Source organism: Eptesicus fuscus, chromosome 4 (assembly GCF_027574615.1).
Source record: "Eptesicus fuscus isolate TK198812 chromosome 4, DD_ASM_mEF_20220401, whole genome shotgun sequence".
Classification (NCBI taxonomy): Eukaryota; Metazoa; Chordata; class Mammalia; order Chiroptera; family Vespertilionidae; genus Eptesicus; species Eptesicus fuscus.
Window position 1 is genome coordinate 94,276,427 of NC_072476.1, and position 17,272 is coordinate 94,293,698.

The 17,272-nt window shown below is 37.4% G+C and overlaps 1 long non-coding RNA gene across 1 annotated transcript in view; it reads left to right on the forward strand.

Annotated features, from left to right (window-relative positions):
• Nucleotides 1-684: 684 nt before the first annotated feature.
• The window catches only part of LOC129148740 (uncharacterized), a 46,781-nt gene continuing 30,193 nt past the window's right edge, over nucleotides 685-17,272 (forward strand). Inside the window, exon 1 of the long non-coding RNA XR_008555709.1 lies at nucleotides 685-723. This is a non-coding gene — a long non-coding RNA (uncharacterized LOC129148740). The remainder of the gene's footprint in view (nucleotides 724-17,272) is intronic.

Here is a 17,272-nt window from a genome sequence, read left to right on the forward strand (position 1 = left end):
AGCCCGGCTTCTGGTTGAGCCACACTCTCTCCCCCACTCTACCCCCCCCCCCCCCAGCTCAGCCAGAAGCCGGGCTCACAGCTGGCAAGCACAAAGAGGGATGTCTGAGTTCCAGCTTAGGCCAGATCCCTGGGGGGTCCTGGACTGTGAGAGGGAACAGGCTGGGCTGAGGGCCCCCCCACTCCAGTGAACAAATTTTGTGCACTGGGCCTTCAGTATTTATATAATACCCTCTTTAACACAGAAATTTCATTGCTTTAAAGTGGGCTATATCTGAAATTAATATAGCTGCTCTTGCTTTCTTTCAAATTATTGCCAACTTAAAATAGTTTCCCCTATACATTTACTTTTAATCTATGTGTTTTTATTGTAAATTGAGGTTTCTATAGACAGCATCTAGTGAGGTCTTGTTTTTTTATCCACTCTGAAAATCTCTTTCTTTTAATTGGTGCATTTAGACCATTGACAATTCAAAGTAATGGTTGAATTAATAGTTGGAATAATATCTTCCATTTTCATTAGTGTTTTCTACTTTTATTTTCTTCTTTCTTCTTATTTTTGTCTTCCACTTTTTTTCTGCCACTGTGGTTGTATTTGAGTATTTTATATGATTATATTTTCTCTCCTTTCTTAGCACAGAGAATATATATTTTACTTATTTATTTATTTTTTACTTTTGTAGGGTTTGTTCTAGAGTTTGCGATATACAACTTCACAAATATTGTGAGTACCTTAATTTAAGAAAAGTTTAATCCTTTCCTCCTGTCTTATAACATTTTTGAATTCATTCATAAGCATATATAGCATCATATATGTGATATAAACATAAGTTTACACTATTAGTGTATCATTGGTATTATTTTGAACAAACTGTTATCTGTTAGATCAATTGTGATAAAAAATGCGTTTTTATTTTATTTTAATTTACTTCTTCTTTGACTCTATTTTATGAAGATCTCTCTCTCTCTCTCTCTTTCTCTCTCTCTCTCTTTTTGTACCATCTAAAAAAAATTTAACATTTTTTCAAGACAGGTTACAGATAACAAATCCCTTCAACTTTTGTTTATCTGAGAATCTGTTTATTTGTCATTCATTTTTTGAAGGATAATTTCACTGGGTACCAATGTCTAGACTGGGATTTTATTTCTTCTTTCAACATTTGAATACTTCACTCCACTTTCTTCTTGCATTGTTTCTGAGGAGATTTATATGTGATTCTTTATTTGTCCCTCTTTAGCTAACATGTGCTTTTCCACTGGCTTCTTTATAATGTTTTTCTTAATTTTGATCTTCTCTTTTAAACATGATATGTTGTGATACAATTTTTGTTATGGAATATTTCTTTGCTTGGTATTCTCTGAACTAACTGTATCAGTGTTTTGGTGTCTGACATTACTTTGGGGAAATTCCCAGTCATTATTATTTCAAATATTTTTTGTTTATTTTTCCTCTCTTCCTCTGTTATTCCATTACTCAGGTTACACCTTTTATAGTTTTCCCACAATCCTTGGATTGTTGTTCTCTGCTTTTCAGTTTTTGAGAATTTATTGATAAATTCTTTAGCTCAGATTTTTTTTTTCATAACCTGTGTCCAGTGTATTAGGAAGACCATAAAAGATATTTTCATTCCCATTAGTATTTTAAATCTCTAGCCTTTATTTTTCTGTCTTCTTTGAATTTATACCTTATTTTTTACATTAACCATTTGTCTTACATGCTATCTACTATTTCCATTAGACTCTTAGCATCTTAATTACAGTTCTTTTAAAGTCCTGGTCTGGTAATTCCAGTATCTTTGCCACCATGTCCAATTCTAATGCTTAGTCAAGCTCTCTATATAAATATTGCCATTTGGTATTCCTTGCTTCCATCAGAAGCAGAAGTTTTTTGAGAGAAGTAAAGAAAGAGTTTCAGACCAAATGGACTCATCTTTTCCTTTAGATTACCTACTACCTATTAACTATAGGGGCCGTTTTCTGAAGTCCAGGCAATCATATGCTTTCCCTTCTTTTGGGCAGAATAGGGTAACTGATCAAGAAGCTTCAAGAAATAAAATACAAGTATGCACAATAAAGTTGGAGAGCACTAAACACAAGAAGAGCCTAGCTCAAGCCCAAGAGAGACTTACCCCCAAACTCAAGGCTCAGTGAGGAAGCAATGAGCTCAGTGAGATAGATGGGTGCCAGTACCTGGATACTCACCTGCCATTGAGGAGCTGGTGAACTTCTTTGGATTTCACTTTGATGCTGGGAAAAGTGAAATCCAAAGAGGTTGGATTCAAAAGTACAGAAACAACAGTAGTAAAATCAATGAATCATGGAAATAGTAATTTGTAAAAAGTTTATCGTGCACACATCAAAAAAAGACAGTTTGTGAACCGGGATCACTCAAACCAAAACATGGAATAAGGCTTAGAGGCATATTTTTAAAAAGCAGCTTATATAGTGGGAAGGCAGTGACTGTTTCTTCTTCTCAGTGAGTAGATGATATTAGAATTGATTAGTAATTACCAATACCAATTTGGGGGACCAGTTTAAATTTTTCTTTTTAAAAAAAATATATTTTTATTGATTTCAGAGAGGAAGGGAGAGGGAGTGAGAGATAGAAACATCAATGATAAAAGAGAATCATTGATTGGATGCCTCCTGCATGCTCCACATGGAATTGAGCCCACAACTCGGGAATGTGCCCTGATGGGGAATGGAACCGTGACCTCCTGGTACATAGGTCGATGCTCAATCACTGAGCCATGCTGGCTGGGCTAAGTTTTTATTGTGATTTCTGGAGGCAGAAGCAAGAAATGACCAAGGTCAAGTTAGTCTTGCAAAATAAGCTAAATTAAACATTGCTTGTATGACTAAACGAGTTTTGTTTGCTCAGGTAAATTACAAGGCTGGTCTCCATTTGTTTTTGGATTTGACAAAAACCAGAAGCATTATAGACACACTTTAAATCATGTGTATAAGGCATCCAGTTTTCTATTTTATTAATTGGTATTTAGCAAAATGTCACTTTGCTTTAGGTACACTATCTGTGATTTAAATAATTAATTTCAACAAAATTTACATATATTTATATAATAATAATACTGGGAAATATAACATTTTGCAGCTAAACATTATTAAACATTTATATTGCACTTCTTCTGGATAGGGAGGTTAAGTAAAAAAAAAATCATTAACACTGGTTGAAAATTCTTGACATTTATTTTTGAAATTTACTTTAATAGACAAGTCTTACACCATTCTAAATAGGATTAAAGACAGAACTTTTATTTCCCAAATTAAGCTGTTTACGCTGTTTTAAGGGTTAAAATCTGTATAAAAATAAAATAACTTAGTGGTTTATTTGAGAAACCATTTCTATCAAAATTGATGACAGTATATAGAGTTCATTTAAATGCAACTTACAAGTTCTTCTCTAGAGCTTTAGTTGCAAAATCGACAGGTAGGATTTTGTACAGAGTAACTCTGCTAATAAAGATACATAAAGACAGGCCAACTTCTCTCAGGGCACATACAGAGAAAATTTGACCACTTTCTTAAGTTGAAGATGAAAGAACCCAATTATGTTTGATGTCAGTCCTCAGTGGAATCCTAAAGCAACAGAAGGATTCATTTCCTGGGATGCTGCATTTGCAGCTTATCCTGAGCCTTGTGAAAGGATGATAGGCTTCATGACCCACAACTATTTGAATAAACAGGATATCTGGAAGGCCATTCTTCATTTAAATAAACTTTAAATTACATGGAACGCCAATATATGCACAGCCACATGTGACTCTTATGTTTATGTTCATTGTTTTGCTCCTTTTCTCTTTGCATTGATCACTCTTACTAACCCTGAAGTAGTGATTAAAAAATTAAATTTCAGATTTTATTGTATAGTATAAACAATCACATGTCACATTGTTGTTTGGATTTTTGTGTAACGAATCTCTATGTATCTTCATTGCATTACATTTTTAAGTATGATATAATTATGTATTTAAATAAATGAGTACAATATAATATAAATTTCTTTTAAAAAGTCTTACTATGTATTAAACTACATTAATACAAGTATTTTTTTTACATTTTAAATCTAAGGTTCAATTATGTAATTCTATAAAAAATATATTCATGAACTTACTGATTCTTTTATAGAGATCACTCAGAAAATTACTATTTAGAAATAATAAAATTTTACAATATTTTATTGTAAAATTAAATGATATAGACTTTTAATATTTTAAAAATAGCACATTCTTAGGGAAAGCACATTCACCTATTTGAACTTGGTCTTCTATTTTATGATTATATTGGTTAATCAATTACAGAAGGGGAATAAATATTTTGTTTTTCTGTGAATCTATTTAATTATAATTTATATTTTGTTAGATTGCCATCCATGTGAGGAATCTAATCTTATCAAATGATTGTTTCCCATCTAAATTAAACTCTTTTCTCTAACCTGTTTATTATTCTTCAAATTCTATAACTACCAAGAAAAAAAATATGTGTGCATTCAGATTAATAAAAAAAAAAAAGATACAATATGCATCTGGGACAGAGGTAAACATATTTCTCTATAAAGTTTAAATCTTATCAGGAAGTTATTTTAACAAGACAAATCCCACACACCCAGCTGTGGTGCATATCAGTTGTGAGTCGTTTTCCTCACTGCCAGCTGCTGTCTTATGGAGGCAATATTGATGTGATAATAGGAAGGGATGCAACAGTGAACCAAATCTAGTTGTAATACACAAGTGCTGCTCCCAATCTCTTCCTGAGTATTCATCCTTTTCCCTTCAATGTTTGAGAAGAAAATAATGAGGAGGGGGCAGGTAGGAATAAACAAAACAAAAGCACTTGAAGCTGATTATGGATAAACAAAACACAGACTTTGAGAGAGGCAAGGGGCTTTCAAAGAAAGTAATTCTGTGGAAGTGCATTTTCGATATGCATGAGAAGACTTTGAATAATTACACATTTCAGTATTTTTCTCTCAAAATTTTGAATAAATAAAGCAAATATTACAGGCCATAAAATTGAATTTAAAAAATACAAAAGAAGTCAACTCATAGGAATATGGTAAAATTTGAACTTTGCTATTTGAATTTTCAGTTTTCATGAATTTTATTTGCTATCCATCAATGCTAAAGATAACTTGTGAGGGAAATGTTATTCCTTAAGCATCCTATCTAATAAAAGAGTAATATGAAAATTGACCATCACTCCAACACACAATATGGCTTTCCCCATGTGGTCAAAGATGGCTGCCCCCATGTGGACACAAGATGGCCGCCACAAGATGGCCAGCAGGGGAGGGCAGTTGGGAGGGACCAGGTCTGCAAGGGAGGGCAGTTGTGAGCAATCAGGCCAGCAGGGGAGGGCAGTTGGGAGGGACCAGGTCTGCAAGGGAGGGCAGTTGGGGGTGATCAAGCCTGCAGGGGAGGGCAGTTAGGGGTGACCAGGCCAGCAGAGGAGGGAAGTTGGGGGCAACTGGGCCTGCAGGGAAGGGCAGTTGGGGGAGACCCAGGCCTGCAGGGGAGGGCAGTTAGGGGTGACCAGACCTGCAGGGGAGGGCAGTTAGGGGCAAACAGGCTGGCAGGCAGAAGCGGTTAGGGGCAATCAGGCAGGCAGGCAGACAAGCAGTTGGGAGCCAGCAGTCCTGGATTGTGAGAGGGATGTCTGACTGCCCATTTAGGCCTGATCCCATCGAGATCAGGCCTAAATGGGCAGTCGGACATCCCTCGAGCAGTCCCAGATTGGAGAGGGTGCAGACTGGACTGAGGGACACACACCCCCGTGCACGAATTTCGTGCACTGGACCTCTAGTTTTCCATAAAACACTGCTGAGTTCTTCTTTGTAATTTGAAATGTACATAAACACTTTTTACATCGTATCTTTTTCCGTTTTTCCCATGAAAAAGATGAAGAAGAGAAATGAAAAAAGTAATAAAGTCAAATAGATGTAAACATCATTAACTTGAATAAATTTGGTGAAAATTTGTGGGGCTACATAATATATCACCCAGCTATCTTCCCTCTCCTTGGTTTTTCTATTCTCTCTGATTCTATTCTATATTCAGTTGTTAACTCAGTTTCCTTTACTTTTATTCCTAGTTTAAAAAGGTCCCTACCTAATTAAATCTAGGGTCTCAGTTTGATGATATACTTTATAAAGAAACTACATTCATTTGAAGGTAGTTCTGTTAAATGAATTTAAAAAAAAATTGGTTTCACTTTGGCCAGAGATGAAATATTGGTATCTTCTTTGTAAATTTGTTCCAAGAAGCTCTATGAGGGGTACTAAAGGTACTTAAATATTCAACTGGAGATCCTTTCTTGGTCATCTTTGACTCTAACTCTCTTCTCTCATTTTTTTAAAATTCTATAATCCCCAGGCCTAAGTTGGGTCATTGTCTTCTAATTCTGTTCTATTATTTTGATGTTATGTGAGTTTCCTGCACTCAACTCCGACCCCTTCTACGCAAGACATATTTCTCATGAGCCTGGTCACATAGGACCTGTCTCCAGTAGCTCTTTCATGGCTGAAAAATGTGCAGCTGCATTTTCCCCAAATTGGCAGCATTAGAGTTAATTTGTGGCTTGAGTATCTAGTCTATGTCTTTCAATACCTTTCCACACTCAGAATGGCCATTCATCCTTATGACTCAGATCCCCACATCTATAACAATAAAAGTGAAATATGCTAATTAGGTCAGATGTCCTTCCTTCCAGACAAAGCCACAGAGGGTGGGGGCCACAGAAGAGGCAGCAGAGGGTCCCGATCGCGGCAGGGGGCCAAGGTCCTTGCACGAATTTCATGCATCGGGCCTCTAGTGCTGAGAATAAATAACTAAAGGTAAAACTGTGCTCAATTTATCCATATTTTCAGACTCTGCCTCCTACCTGGAGAAAAATGCTTGCTTCTATCAAGTCTATTGATTTTTAGAATCAGAGCACTTCATACTTCTGGCTCTATTAGCACTTTTGAACATCTTGTCCAGAGTTGAATTCTCCTCCAAAGATAGTCTAACAAGAAATTTGTCACCTGTTATCCATTACCTGAATAGACATGTGGGCATAGTTTAGTATGGAATACTACACAGCTGTGAAAATGAATGCTCTGTTACCATTTGACACAGCATGGAAAGACCTGGAGAGTATTATGTTAAGAAATATAAGCCAGTCAGAAAAAGATAAGTATCACATGATCTCACTCATCTGTGGAATGTAATGAATAAAATAAACTGATGAACAAAATAGATGCAGAGACATAAAAGCATTGAAAGGACTGTAGAATCTCAGAGGGAAGGCACCAGAGGGGCTTGGGAGAAGGGGGAAAGATTAACAGAGAAACTATATGCACATATGCATAGCCCATGGACACAGACAATAGTGTGCTGAAGGCCTGGGAGGGGCAGGTGTGGGATGGAGGGGGTTAATGGGGAAAAACAGGGGGACATCTATAATTCTTTCAACAATAAAGATAGCTGGCCTAGCTATCATAAGATTTTGGTCACTCCAGGATTAGTCTGAATTTTATGATCCTATTAGATATTAATTAATATTAGGGACAAACAACTATATGTAATCATAGTAACACAAAGGAATGGATATACTGTATGTTTTATACCGCTTGAGTAAATTGAAAACTGTGGAATGTTAATAAGTTTTAAAAATTTCAACCCAGAATCACTTTTAATGTTAAAAATTAAATCTAGAAAATGATTGGGGGAATAATTTTGATGATTTATGTTTTATGATTTTTATGTTATATCCGTGAAAATATTTTTTGTTCAAAATTTTCTTCTGTGAATAGAAGTTTTAACTCTGTTCTTGAAAGTATTGAGTGAGGATGACAAGTATATAAATGATAGCATATTTTAAAAATACAACAAAATTGCTTCACTAAAAAATACTGAGTGGGGAAAAAATGAAATGATCATTGTCTCTGAGAGCAAAAATTCAGATGATTTACAGTGTCCCATAAATGACGCTGTTGGTTCTATTTATAAAATGTATCTTTGATTCACTTTCTTTATGGCATTTATATCAACTTCTGGTCACAATTTTATAAAGCAATTTTTATGAAAGCTATGAAAAGGTATTTACCTATTTTTTCCTATCATAAACTTTTGAAAGGTGGTAGCATATACATCATTGAGTTTTATGAAAGAATCCACAGTGGATATTAAAATGTTCCCCATTCAATATGTTGTGGTAAATTCCAAGGGATTGTGTACTCGTATTTTAAAAACAAGTTCACTTTCATATTTAAGCATTTTAAATTTTGCATATACACATTGATTTTAGAAATAAATCAGAAAAAAAATAATTGTCCAGACTAAGTGAATGCTATTTTATGTACAACTTTCTAATTCTGTTTTCCTTGAGTTTTATGAAGCTCAGCCTTGATAAAGAAAGTTAAAGTTAAGGTAAAAAGTGATATAATCAGTACTGTTTAATTTTTCTACCTATCATTTGTTTATATAAAATATAATATTTTGTTTTCTTTGGATACAAAGTGGTAAATTCCTTCTCAATTCATTTCACAGATATTTCAGTTATAGTAAGAAATTCAGATAGAGAAGTGTCCTTTCTTTGAAATCCTTCCCCTTTTATAAAACAACTAGAGGCCCAGTGCACAAAATTCGTGCAAGGGGCTCGGCCCTCACAGCCCTGGCAGCTTGCCTCGGCCCTCGCAGCCCCGGCTTTGTCCAGAAGGTCATTTGGCTGCCTGATCCAATTAGCATATTATGCTTTTATTATTATAGATAAGAACAAGATAAATATTCTGTTAGGTGCCTATAAGAGTTTAAATAACCCTTTCTCATTTGGGTCTCTATTATAGTGGACGTTTGCAATTAAGAACCAATACCCTTATGGGGGAAGGGGATTGACTGAAAAAAAAGTTAACAATAAAACCAAACAAAAACTATAACATTTTAGAAATACATATGTTGAGGGTTTTCAGCTGAGAGCTTGCATCCTACTTCTTAAAGGAAAAAGAATATCTGAGTTGCACTATTCAATTTTTTTCTGTTTATTCTTACCCTGCAAGGAAAAACAGAGGTTATGTCATCCTATGAATAAATTAAAGCTATATAAAGAAATTCAGAATAATAAAATCTATTTATCTTTGAATAGCAAAGACTTTAAATTAAGAAAAAATATTTTGTCAGTTTCAAAATGACAGCTCCATTTTCTTTCACACAAATAAATACAGGCCTTATGCTGCTATTGTCTTTAGGCATCTTGAAGCTAAACAATTACATAAAGTTTGGGTTTCGTTTTAAGTTATGAAAAAGTAATTAAAATCTTTGGGAATCTTAATAAAAGATTTTGGAAGAATGCAGCTTCCATAATGTTTTCCTAACTTGCAATGTCTAAAGTAGCAATTATAAAGACCATCTCTTATGAATCTGAGAGAGGGCTTTGTTTTCTTGCTTTTATTTTTATTTTCTAAAATTTAGTAGGGAAAGTCCAACCAGAGTGGCTCAGTGGTTGAGCATCAACCAATGAACCAGGAGGTCATGGTTCCATTTCCAGTCAGGACACATGCCTGGGTTGTAGGCTCAAATCTAGTGTGGGATGTGCAGGAGGCAGCTGATCAATGATATTCTCTCATCATTGATGCTTCTATCTCTCTCTCCCCTTCCTCTCTGAAACCAACAAAAATAAATTTTAAAAAATTTACTAGGGAAACATTGGTTAATAATATTACATATATTTCAGGTGTACAGTACTATAACACATCTTCTGTAAATTGTATTGTGTGCTCACTAAATGATTAGCTATTTAAAGTCACTTACTATAATGAAAACTGCTTACTTTTATGTAATAAACAAATATAGGATGTGTATCTAAAAGATAAAAAAAACATAGCCAAGTTCTTTCTCCCCTTTTGTTAATTATTTGTGATGAATTTCTTCTTTTAAAATTGATTTTCACCTATTTATTACAGGTAAATTGTCTAAGAATCTGAGGTTTTATTCTGGAATTAAGCTATATAATCAGGAATTTAAAAAATATACACATGGATATATAAAATATTTTAAAAACAATATGCAACATCAGACAGAACATAGTACCAAGCAATCCAAAATATTTTAAATATTTTCATTTTCTATGTTCATATTATTTTATATAATACTTGAAGTATTTTTAGAAAGTTGCATACCTGACATGAGAAATCATATAATCTATGGATATAAAAGCCTAAGTGACCATTATGGCAGAATGACGGAACGACAGGTCGACCGGGGTATGGAGGATGGTCCGAGACCTGCCCCTGTGCCTACCATAGCCTTGTGGCCCACAGTTACTTTCAAGGTGCACGAATTTGTGCACTAGGCCCCTAGTCAATAATAAAATGCCTTGGGGCTCTAGAATGGCTTTATTACCTGCAAAGCTGATGAGGAGCTCTTCGTCCTGAAAGCATCTGAAGAATCAAGGGAGGACAAAATCAAAGGTGGGAGTGGGGCGGCTGCAGAGAGTTAAATTTAGAATTATGGCTCAGGAAATTTTGCACAAACACAGATATCATCTAAATGCTGCACCATTTCGTCTTTATCTCCATTTTGTCTTGTAAATGTCTATGTGTGAGTGTGTGCGTATCATGTGTTGTCCAGATTTTTGCGAAATGCAAATATTCAATCACCCCATCAATTTACGAATTTAGGTGTGACGTTCCTACATAACCCCACAGTAATTATTTGTCTTTCTGAGTGAATACCTCATACCTCACTGTCTTTATCCTTGGACTACACAGAACCCAGAAAGCGTAAGGAAGTAATAAAGCTGTTTTCTCCCCTTCTTCCTTTCTCTGCCATAGTCAGTCAGTTCAGTGTGTGACAGTTGAGGCTCTGTGCTGAGGGCAGCCAGGGGACACACAGATCAGAAAGACCAGTTTGCAAGAAGCTGTCTTCGTTGACTCTCTCTTGTGTTTGTCTCTGCTTGTTAAGTTATAAAGAATAAGGGTCACACTTGAAATAAACACTGATAAATGTTCCTGTTTGTATACTTGCCTGTAACAAAATATGTCTTTCACATTTTTATTTAGATATACTGTTTGGTCCTCAATCTAGGGCTATAGTATTCAAATTGATTATGTACATGTAGAGGTCTGTTTCCATTTCTAGAATGGCATCAGAAAACTGTAGAAATGAAACAATCTCTTCCATTCCATTATGCTGATTACTGAAGTTTTGGCGTTGACATGTAGTGATATGTTGGAAGATGAGTGGCTCTACTTCCTCACTGCCACGTGTATGTATATTTCCCCTCAGCCATGGCAGATAGTCCAGCCTAACAAGGGAATCCAACTCTCAAAGCGGCTACAAATTCCTACTGTTGTCCTTCCACCCAACCCTCCCCATCTTCAACTAACTTCAGTACAGGACTGGGCAAAAGTAGGCTAAGCTACCAGCCATCATTACCTAAAAGACAAATCATAAGTAAGGATACAGAATAGTTCCAGTTCATAGAAGCTTTAGTGAATGCTACTCCTGTTTCAAATAAAATAGAACAAACAATCCATTCAGAGTTGTGCTCTTACTTTGACAATTCCAATGTCATTTTTTTTTTCATTTATTCAGCAGGATTTTGTTGCATAAGCCTCAAATCAGAATTACTCCCTCTCTGCTTATATTCAGTTGAGGCCATTTGTGCCATCCCAGTTTTTGCCAAAAGACGGCTGTGGGATTACCATTGGAACCACTTTCTATCAAATTGCTGTTCTAATTACCTTCTTAAATATGCAGGGAAATTAGCAGAACAATGTCCATAAATTGTAGATCAATGCTTAGTGTCTAACAAACATTAACTATCACAGCTTCCCTCTACATCTGTCTTATCTTTCTCCTCTACAGTCTAATGACTGGCAACAAGAAGAAATGGGTTGTTCAAACATTAAAATCCGCAGTCTTCACTTTTACACAATGTCTTTCCAATCCCTAGACATGAACACAATCCTTTTTGTGTGTGTGAAGAATATCCCTTTCCCGTGCACTATGCCAAGGCTTTATGTCTGCTTTCCACTATCTTCCAAGTTACTCCTCCAACACACACATGTACTCACGCTCATTCTGTCTCTCACCACATGCACGCACATACTGTCCCTGAGTGTCACAGTTTCTCCTTGAATACTTGAGAAAACTTTCACAAATTGCAATAAGTATTACTGAATGCATACTGTGTGCTAGGCACTATTCAATGTGCTTTGAATACAGCAATGAAGATAATAGTATCCTAGCCAGTTTGGCTCAGTGGATAGAGCGTCAGCTTGTGGACCAAAGGGTCCTGGGTTCGAATTTGGTCAAGGGTAGGTACTTTGATTTCAGGCTCCTTCCTGGCCTGAGCCTTGGTCTGGGCTGATGCAGGAGGCAACCAATCGATGTGTTTCTCTAACATCGATATTTTTTTCTGTCTTTCCCTCTCTCTTCCACTCTCTCTAAAACTCAATGGAAAAATATCCTTGGTGAGGATTAATATAGATAATAGTCAAAGTTTTTTTTTATCGAATGTATCTCACATTCTGGAGGTCTGATACAGATAATAAACATAAAAAAGGAAATTATACAGTATGTGAGAAGGCAACACATGTTATAAAAGTTGTGGACTAGGGCATAAGAACACGGAGGCTTGTTAATTTTAAAGAAGCAGGTCTAGGCCGGCTGGTGTGTCTCAGTGGTTGAGTGTGGACCTATGAACAGGAGGCCACAGTTTGATTTCCGTTCAGGGCATATGCCTGGGTTGTGGTTGATTCCTAGTAGGGGATGTGCAGGAGGCGGCAGATCAGTGATTCTCTCTCATCCTTGATGTTTCTATCTCTCTCTCCCTTTCCCTTCCTCTCCGATATCAATATAATATACTTTAAAAAAAGAGGCAGATCTAGTATATCTTAAAAAAGCCTGAACACAAACTGGAAGGATTTAAGAAGAGGTATACATGAAGGTATGAAGTGGTATGACTTTTCAGATAGAGGGAAAGCTAAAGCAAACAATAATTCTACATGAGAAACAGCAAATGGTCAGTGAGACAGGGTGGGCAGAGGCAGACAATAGAAGATATGATGTCAGAACAGGAATGGGAGGTTAAATTGCCTAGAGCCTTCTAGATCCTATAAAAGCTTTGACTTGATTTTTTAGTTCAGAGCATTTTGCAGTGCGGAGACAACTGATTTGTAGGTTCCCAGAATTCCTCTGGCAACTGTACTGAGAAGAGATAACAGGGAGAAAGAATCACAGCAGTGGACTTATTCAGAAGAAAGAAATTTACCTAGGGAATCTGGAATCTGGGCTGCGGGCCAGGTAGAAGATGAGGAGAAGGAAAAGTAATATAGACTGTCAATTACTATACGGAGCTGTTTTTATTCTTGTGTGTACATGTGTTGAGAGTGTCGCACACAAACTGATGCCTTTCGTATGATCACAGCTCATCACCTGAATAGGGAGGCATATTTACATGAGATTTCCCATTAATGGATTCCATCATAATCTGCACTACTCAGCAGAAGCATAAAAAGTACCCAAGAGTTCTATGAGCCTTATTGAATGGCACCAATGGACTACAAGTTCTTCACTGTGCCTGTCCATTCATAAAAAGTCAAACACAGAATAGGGTGTCTCACAATTATGATCAGCTATATCCCTGATAGGTATTCTCTTTCAGAATAGTCTTTATTATTATTATTTTGGGAATTGTTTACTCAAACTCATTCTTTCATATATTTTAGGATAAATTACACAAGAACATCCATAATTATATTCTTTAAAATGTAGTCCAAAAAAGAGAAAATTATTAAAATAATTCAATCTTCCTAGAATATTTTGGGGAAGGGAGTTGATTCTACATACCATCACAATTCTGAGTGCCAAAGGAAAAAAAAATAGGGCCATGCATACTAAAGGACAAGGCCACTGAATCTACATGGACTTTAAGGATGATTTAGGATCTTTTTCTGAGTCTATCTTTTCTGCTAGCACTTGGGTTTATAAAGCAACCATAGTCAGCCCTGAGATCAGTTGTGTCAATGTCTTTCCCTAAAGTATCTCCCAAGATCTAGACTTACATATGGAAAGTAAAGAAAAATCTCATGCTCACTTTGGGTATCCTATCTAATAAAAGAGTAATATGCAAATTGACCATCACTCCAACACACAAGATGGCCGCCCCCATGTGGTCAAAGATGGTTGACCCCTTGTTGACACAAGTTGGCTGCCACAAGATGACCAGCAGGAGACCGCAGTTGGGAGTTATCAGGCCAGCAGAGGAGGGCTGTTGGAAGGGACCAGGCCTGCAAGGAAGGGCAGTTGGGGAGATCAGGCCTGCAGGGGAGGGCAGTTAGGGGTGACCAGGCCAGCAGGGGAGGGCAGTTGGGTAGGACCAGGCCTGCAAAGGAGGGCAGCTGGGGGCAATCAGGCCTGTAAGGGGAGGGCAGTTGGGCGGACTAGACTGGCAGGGAGGGCAATTAGGAGTGACTGGTGCTGGCAAGGGAGAGCAGTTGGGGGCAACCAGGCCTGCAGGGAAGGGCCATTGGGGGTGACCAGGCTTGCATGGGAGGGCAGTTGGGGGCAACCAGACCAGCAGGGGAGGGCAGTTAGTGGTGACCAGGCTGGCAAGGGAGGGCAGTTGGGGGCAACCAGGCCTGCAGGGAAGGGCCATTGGGGGTGACCAGGCCTGCATGGGAGGGCAGTTGGGGGCAACCAGGCCAGCAGGGGAGGGCAGTTAGGGGTGACCAGGCTGGCAAGGGAGGGCAGTTGGGGGTTACTGGGCCAGTAGGGGAGGGCAGTTAGGGGCAATCGGGCTGGCAGGGGAGCAGTTAGGCATCAATCAGGCTGGCAGGGGAGTGGTTAGGGGGTGATCAGTATGGCAGGCAGAAGTGGTTATGGGCAATCAGGCAGGCAGGAGAGCAGTTGGGAGCCAGTAGTCCTGGATTGTGAGAGGGATGCAGTCGGACATCCCTCGAGGGGTCCCAGATTGGAGAGGGTGCATGCTGGGCCAGGGACACACACACACCCGTGCATGAATTTCGTGCACCAGGCCTCTAGTAAATTATAATATGCTTTGAAGCTTACTAGTTTAGCAATAATAACCAAGGTATTGTTCATTGCTGTTCATTTGGTTACTTGTGTCTCTTGGAATGAAGAAGGGGTAAAGAACTTTCAATTTCAAAATTATAACACATATAAGCAGTTTTAATTCACACATACACATGAAATGATAAAGTCTTGCTACCTTAGTGACACCTATGTCAATAAGCAATATTTTGGGTGGCTCAGACCTTGGACAAGCATGAGTAAGGGGAAATGCTAGAGATATTGCAAGAAAGTAAGGAGAATGGAGTAAGAGGGAAGAGTAGAGTAATCTTGATAGTGGCAGGGGGTGGGGTGTATTGTATTACAAGAACTCAAATGCCCTAGTTTGCTTATCTCTTATGCAAAACATAATCCAGATTAGGTATATTGTATTCTATTGGATGCATAATTGATTTTAATGTAATTTTAAGGATACTAGTATAGGAAACATATTATTCTTTTATCCAGATTCAGTTCTATCTAACACAGAACTCATAGTACATCTTAAAAAAGCCTGATCCTAACCACATTTCTTCCTGTTAAAAGAATTTCACTAGATCTATATGCTAAAATAATGGGGCTAAAGTATAAGAGTTTTCCTTCTCTCTAAGGTAGCCAGGGTTGAAAAGTCATTTCAAACCTTGTTGAATCTGTGAAGCAGACAATGAGTTCATTTTAATATAATTCCTTTTCTACTTTTCATTGAGCCAAAGGTGTACTTGATTTGGAATACTATTGAACATATGAGGGTGAAGTCAGGAGATGGGCCACAGGCATGACATGTGCAATGCTTACCCTTAATCACCAGAGGAGAGAAGAGGCTAATGGTCACAGGATGGATGCATTTCTGAAGCTACTTTCTGAAAACTCTATTTCTGAAAATGATTTCTGGGAAAGAGCTATTATGAGGAGGTGGAGCAGGAGATTTTCTTCACTTAGAGGAAAAGCTGACACTTGCCCCAGTAATTCAGTGATGTCTCAATTTCCCTAGGATGACACAATTTGTCATGAATCTCCCCTGCCTTAGGATTGTGAGCCTAAATGGAAACGTAAGAAGAGGCAATTTTGTTGTTGTTGATATTTGTCTGTTTGCTTGATTTGCTTTGTATTGATTTTAGGAATAGTCATAGAACAATTCTGACTTCAAGAGTCTTTTTATTTTAAAGAATAGAGGTATATTATATTCTTCTAAATATTTTGGCAAATACAAACTAGATTATATTTTTCCTTCATAATTTAAAATATTTACCAGTGTCCAATCTTCAACTCTTCATTAGTAATGGCTCATATCATGGTTATTATCCAATAAATCAAATAAATTACAGTGAGACAAAGTGAATGTTCATATAATAGGATGATCATTTGATAACAGAATTGTTACATGTAGTGGGGATTACTAACTAGACATAAAGATGGATAATATACATAAATCTCAGATAACAATAAAAAGAGAAAATACCTTTTCCTATGAATTTTCATATACTATATTATAAAACTAGAAAGGAAAAATGATAAATATTATATATATGACTAGAGACCTGGTGCACAAAAATTCGTGCACTGGGGGGCATCCCTCAGCCCTGCCTGCCCCCTCTCACAGTTCAGGAGCCCTCAGGGGATGTCCTACTGACAGCTTAGGCCCGTTCCCCATGGGGAGTGGGCCTAAGCCGCAGTCTGGCCTCCCTCTGTGGGAGGCGGCTGGACCAATCAGAGAGAGGCGCCACTCCCATCACCCCGTTGCTGCTGCCACTGCCAGGCACTGCAGCTGCCAGGCCCTCCTCGGCCCTTGCAGCCACTGCAGCTTTGCCCGGAAGGACGTCTGGATAACGTCCAGTCTATCTGGTCTAATAAGCATATTACCCTTTTATTAATATAGATCATACCCATATAATTATATGATTCTGACTTAATAATATAACAAATCATCTTATTTTTGGAAAAAAATCATAATTTTTATTTCTTAATGGGATACAATAGAAAAATTTTCAATATACAGGTATTTACAGTGATTCTCTCCTTGAGCAAATCTGGTCAGGCTTCTCTGAGCCCTCAGCTTGACTAGGACTCAACGTGGCTTATGTAGACATTAACAGACACTAACATAGTTTCTATCAGCTCAAGTCTGTATTTCTGGGTTGAGAAAACTAGAGGCAAAAGGCAATGCAAACATTACTGAGGGCACAGGACTCAAATACATTATCTCAA